Source organism: Myotis nattereri (assembly GCF_964212035.1).
Source record: "Myotis nattereri genome assembly, chromosome: 1".
Taxonomy (NCBI): domain Eukaryota; kingdom Metazoa; phylum Chordata; class Mammalia; order Chiroptera; family Vespertilionidae; genus Myotis; species Myotis nattereri.
In genome coordinates this window covers 227,522,970-227,529,260 of record NC_138075.1, presented here as the reverse complement: position 1 = coordinate 227,529,260, position 6,291 = coordinate 227,522,970, and positions in this window count along the sequence as shown.

Sequence of the window (6,291 nt, the reverse complement as noted above, 5' to 3'; positions counted from 1 at the left end):
TGTCAGCTTAGGGAGACCGTCGGCTGTCCCTTTCCCGGCCGCTCACCTGGGGGGCAGAGTCCAGGTGGCCGGTGCAGGGGAAAGACCCCTTGGGGGGTCAGACCACCCGGGAAGGGAACCCAAGCTCATTGCTTACGAGTTGGGTGACGTGGGTGCGTTCTTTCGTCCTGTTGTCTCCCACCGAAAGCGGAGGCGGTAATGCTTACCTCACGGCGTCAGGGCGAGGACTGACAAAGGTCATGGTCTCCTTCATGCCTCACTTCTCTTAGGGGACACTGTGTCGCTGAGGAAGCATCCAGGACCCTCCCTCTGGCTGGCCCCCCGCTTCTGTCTGGTTTACTCCCTGCAGCGTGGGGCAAAGGGGTCTCCAGCCGAGGCAGGGCCTGGCGTGGGCTGTGAGACCACGTCTGTGGAGTTCTGGGGAGAGTGTGGTTGCGTCAGCCAGGCAATCCTGAAAAAATCCTGCACCGCCCCAGCCTCTCTCTTGGCCTGTCACACTGCCTACCTCCCGGTGGGGTGAGGGTGCAGGGTTGAAAGGATTGGGATGCAAAGCGTGAGATGTGCCTTCAGTAGTATTTCCTGAGCAACTACTGTGTGCCAGGGCACTAGGGATTCCACAGTGCGCAATACAGGTGCAAGTCCCGCCCGTATGGCGCTCACACTCTCAGGGCGGAAGGACAGATGTTACGTAAATACCTCACCTGGAAACGATGGTGATGAGGGTGAGGCAGAGACTTGAACTGCGGTTGAGATAGAGACGGTGGAAGCTCAAATTTCAGAGTGAGGCGCTTTGAGCAGACATGGCTCAGGGGGACCTGACAGGAGCTTGGAGGTGTGTCCAGACTGTGGAGGAGAGGTCAGGGGAGTGGGGGTCCAGGCAGCCAGGTGGGAGGAGGGGCCTGGCCTGGGTGCTGGGTGTTCGTCTGCGGGTTTCTGTCAGCTGGAGAGGGGAGAGACGGGTCCTGCCCGGGGCACAGAGTGGAAGGTGTCAAGGGCGCGCTGTAGCGATTTGCAGCTGCGCACAAGGCAGCGCCCATGAGACAGCTTCTTGGACGCCCCACCTTGCCCAGCTCCAAGCTGAGAACTTTGAAAAACTGCCTACTGTGCGCGGAGCCCATCCACTCCCCTGGCGCTGCCAGACTGCTGTCAGCTGCTAACGCACCAATGTTTCCACTCGCCCAAACATCCACTCCTTCTCACGTCAGGGCAACGCAGGCCTCGACTTAAACCAGGAGAGGGGTGGAGGGCGGGGGCTGGAGAGCGGACCGCGGCTCGACTCCCTGGCCATCGTCCGCTTACAGATAGAAATAAACCTGCAGGGCTAACGTTAACAGCTTGGACACATTCGCATCTGTCACTCTAAGATGTGAGACTGCAGTTCAGGGAAACCCTACTCCACGCTAGTGCGCCCTTTCCTCTGAAGGAAGGAAAAAGCATGCGTTTAAGACCCAATGACAGCTCCCAAGTGGACACGTGGAAGTTGGCAGGTAGCTGGTGGAAGGTGCCGGGCCCTGGCCCCTCTCTCTGGCTCTGCCACGTACCAGCTCTGTGGCCTGAGAACAGTCACCTCCCTGCACTGGGAACAGTGGGGACCCCCTCCCGCCCCCCCCCCACAACAGGGTTGCTGTGTGAATCGGTGGAATCAAGACTTGAGAACTCTTTGTAAAGCAATCAAAGTGATTTTTACGTTAACAGCTAGAAATAACTTTTGAATCAACATATTTTTTTTAAATCCTCACCCAAGGATATGTTTGGTTTTTAAACATTGATTTGAGAGAGAGAGAGAGAAACATCGATCAGTTGCCTCCCATACGCATCCTGACTGGGGACGGAACCCGCAACCTAGGTATGTGCCCTGACCGGGAATCGAACCCGAAACCAAGTGAGCCACCCAGCCGGGCAGTTGAAGCCTGTTCGCTGGCCAAGCACAGCCTCTCTGAGCCCCTGTCCTATTGCTCTGGTCGCCCTGTGACGAGCTGCCCTTGAGCTTAGGGTTTCTGGGACAAGAGTCGAAGGGGCTAAGGGAGAGGCGGACTTCAGAAGGACAATGCTGCCACTCATTGAGGGGCCAGCTGTGGTGGGTGCCGACGGTGTCCAGCTGGGCCCGCTCCCCGGCGGGCACCCATCCCTCTCGCGCTGCGCTGGCCTGGCGGCTGCTGGCGACCCTCCCTGCCCCGTCCCTGGAGCACTGCCCTCGGTGTTTGGAATATGTGTGAGGAGCTCCGCCCTGTCCCCACGCTGGCCGAGGCTTGCCTGCAGCCAATCTCTGACTAATGTGTGTACACACAGCCTCGCTCACCACTCAGAGTGAGGCTCTCCAGAGCTCCCCGTGGGAGCGAGCTGAGGCTAGACTTCAGCTGAACCCGCATCCCTGCCAAGCCGTGTCCCTTGCCCCGTCCTCCCCTCACCCGTCTCTCTCTTCGTCAGAAAGCAACCCCTCAACATAGCAACTGGGCCAGAGTCCCTTTTGGGGGCTGTGATCCTGGGGAACCCGACACATCTGGGACCCAGACTAGTCTTAGGGGTCAGGCCCTCAGGACGGAATGTGGGGTCGGCTCTCTCGCCGACCAGGGGCCGTGAGGACCCCTCACTGGTGGCAGGGGCGTCCCTGGCAGGCTGGACCAGTGCAGGTGCTAAGAGCCTCACCTGTTGTTTGGGATGATGGGAGGGAGGGAGGGAAGTGTGTGCCCCTGGGCAATGTCCCTGGAGTTGGAGGGGTGCAGGGGGGTCAGACTATAAAACCCGAGTGTTTGCTAAACGCTGTTGCTGAATTCGAGGGAGAAAGCGACAGGCCCGGATTGATGACTCACCAATTAGACGCCCAATGCAGGAGTCGGAGGATGCCTGGCTGTGTGTCCCAGATGCCGTCCGTGCAGCTGGAGGGCAGACGAGCTGAAGACCAAGCCCAAGGCTCGTCGTCAGGTGGCCGAGGGCAGCCGGGGAGCCTCCTGCGCCCCACGTCAGGGTGTTAGATTGAGCTAGAGACCCCTGAACAGGAGCAACTGAGAACTTTGAAAGACTCTGAAAGTCCCTTGAGCCCGGCCGGCGTGGCTCTGTGGTTGAGCATCAACCTATGAACCAGGAGGTCACGGTTCAATTCCCCGCCAGGCACATGCCCAGTTGTGGGCTCAGTCCTCAGTGGGGGGCGTGCAGGAGGCAGCTGATCAATGATTCTCTCTTATCATTGATCCCTCTCTCTCCCTCCCTTCCTCTCTGAAATCAATAAAAATATATTTTTTTAAAAGAAAGTCTCTCGAGCCCTCTGACCCCCAGAGTGGCCCATCCCCTCTGTCCCAGGGGTCAGGTGCTTGAAGACAAGGCAGAAGCCTCCAGGGAGATGGACACCTCACAAGCCAATAGGCACCCACCACAGAGTCTGCCCCTCCCCCTTCCAGCCATCAGACCAACGGTGAGGGCCAGTCTCCACGGGACCCACCCAGGAGGTGCTGTCTCCAAGGCAGGAGAGGGACAGTGTGTCTGAAAAGGTCCCAGGACTGGCTAACGGGACCAGCAGGAAGTCTGACGTCTCCCTGGAGGGGACCTGACGGTACTGAATCAAAGAGGTGACATATCAGGCGAGATAAGGAGGTGGTTGATGCGGGGACACCCCACCACAGTGGGACAGCGCCGTTCCCAGTCACTCCTCGCTGGCTCCAGGAAGGAGGTGCCATGGCCTTGCTCCGGAGCAGGAAACGGCCGGACATGGAGTGGTTCCCAGTCCTCGCTGCCCGGGGATGAGACCGCGGTTTGATGAGCTTCCGGCACAGAAACCCGCTGCCTCCGTCACAGGAGGAGATAATACGTGCGCCCAGCGTTTAGGGCCTCGCTGCCCACACCCTTCTCAGGCCCCCACTTCGTGTTCGATGCCGGGAGGGGAAAGGGGAGGTTTCCCTAGAAGGCCTCAGAGCCTGGCTCCTCGCAAAAGGCCCCAAGGATGGAAAAAGTCTCCCAAATCGAGACTGGCAGGAGCGGCCGTTTTCTCTGATATTCCCCCTCTCCGTTCTTGGCACCGGCAGGCTCAGCTCGCGCCAACGGAAAATTCCCAAGTGCCAGGCAGTTCTCAGATAATCTGCACGCAAAACAGGAAAAAAAAGAAAGAAAGAAAAGGGAGAAAGAGAAAAAGAATTGCCTTTCAACTAAGACAGCTCCTGAGGGAGGGGGGCGGCTCCAGCCAGAGCCTCTGCTTCCTCAGACTCCTGGCCTCGTCCACGCCCAGCAGGAGGTCACCCTAGCCGGATGTCACTGAGACCAGCCCTGGTCACCCCACAGCCTGGACTGGGGGCTCCGCAGGGCCCATACCTGGGTCTGGAAAAATCCCCAGCAAAGCATGGAGCCTGCCCGGGAGGCCAGGGGGAGGGCCTTGCTCCCTCCTGTCCGCCGCGGCCGGGAGAGGATGTGGACAGGCGTGGAGGTGATCGGGCCTGAGGGGGGTGACTGGCAGAAGGTCCCGGCTCATAGATGCAAAAGCTGGGATAGCATCCTCTATTCGTAAGATGAGAGATTTTTACATTTTTTAAATTATAGTTGACATACAGTATTACATTAGTTTCAGGGGTACCACGTCGTGATTAGGTGTTTATATATCTCATGGAGGGATCAGTCCGAGAAGCCCGCACCATCTGCCACCACGCACAGCGATATTACAGTATTGACCACAGCCCCTGTACTGTACTCTACGTCCCAGAACTAACAGTGTAACCGGCAGTTTGCAGCTCTTACCATCCTGACGGAGGTTTTTCTGATCCTACACCATGCCATCTCAGAGTGTCCATGGCAGTAGTGTGTTCATTTGGCCAGTATGTATCAGCACCTGCGTGCCAGGCATCGTGAGAAATGGAGAGTCCAACAGTGAGTGAGACAGGCCCGGGGCGGGGAGCTGGGTCCCTGAGAGCAGGGACCAGCAGCGGAGACAACAGCGACGCGTGGGAAAGCAGTGAGGATGCAGCCGGGAGCCTGCCTGGGACCGGAAATCCAACGCCGCCAGGCTATCCGCAGCCGGAAGCCAGAGGACCACGGAGAGAGGGTTCCAGGTGGAAGGAGCCTCCATTCTGCACTCCCGCAAAGTCTTATGGGAATGTGAGAGCAGACTGAAAACCACCTCAGACGTACAAGATTTTGAAAGTGTCACCTGCCTCGGGAAGCTACTAAAAGAGACACTCCACAAAGACAGGAAACAAACCAAACCAAAGAGAGGCCTGGGACCCAGGAACGCAGGGAGCCAACCGGCAGAGAGACAGAGGGAACTGGTGGGTGACGGGAAGGGACATTCAAGATTGACAGCTAGGCCGTGGCCTGGGGGATAAACAGCGGGGGCAGGAATGTGCGCCAGGAGAAAGGGCTCCAAGGAGAATAAAAGTGGAACTGAGATAGGACCTAGAATATGTGCATTTGCCCAGAATGATTTCCGTTTCTCAGAGAGTAAAGAGATGAGTGAATGACAGGCACATAGGATTCTACATAAAACATAAAGGCAATGACCAACTCCAGGAAAAAGAAAAAGTGATACGAGACAAGAAATGTAATTAAAGTTGGCACGCTCTGTGGCATGACTATTATCATATCAGGGAGCACCACATAATAATAATAAACACAGTATTGATTTAACAAAAAATTAAACTAACCAGAATCATGAGATGGTAATTGGGGGAACCCAGGTAAAAGCGAATCTTCTTTGTAGCGGACAGTTCACTGACAATATTTAATACAGAAAAATCAAGGATGATCGATGTAGAGATGTTATTTAGAAACAGATAGGAAAATGCCAAAGGAAATAACTAAAACTCAGAAATGGGTGCATCTGGAAGAAGAACTGAGGGAGGCAGGGGCGGGGGGGGAGGGGAGGGGGTACCATTCTTTTTCATTAGAAGCTTTTTACAGCCATTTGACCTTCAAAACTATATAAACGTACTTTCTTCATTTAAAAAAATCAAAGTTAATTCCAAAAACAACTTTTAAAAACTCTTAAGAGCTCCGTGCTTATTTCTCAGTGAGAATGTATGTAAGTGCGGCTTATATGAAAACACAGCTAATGTTTCAGTGGTCTGCGAAAAAGGATTCGGATTTGAACCCGGGTCTCATTCTGCCAGGACCAGGACCTGCATGTGGGGACCGGGGAGGGGACAGTGGGACCAGCAGGACCTGTGGGACTTGGAGGAGCAGACGGCCCCGGGGGAGGGAATTCCCAGCTGGGAAAAGACGTGGAATATTTGTCTCGAAACAAGAAACCCACACAGAGGTTTTGGTTTGAAGCTTTGGAAAACATTTGTTTTTGTTCCTCGTAAAAAAAAGAGA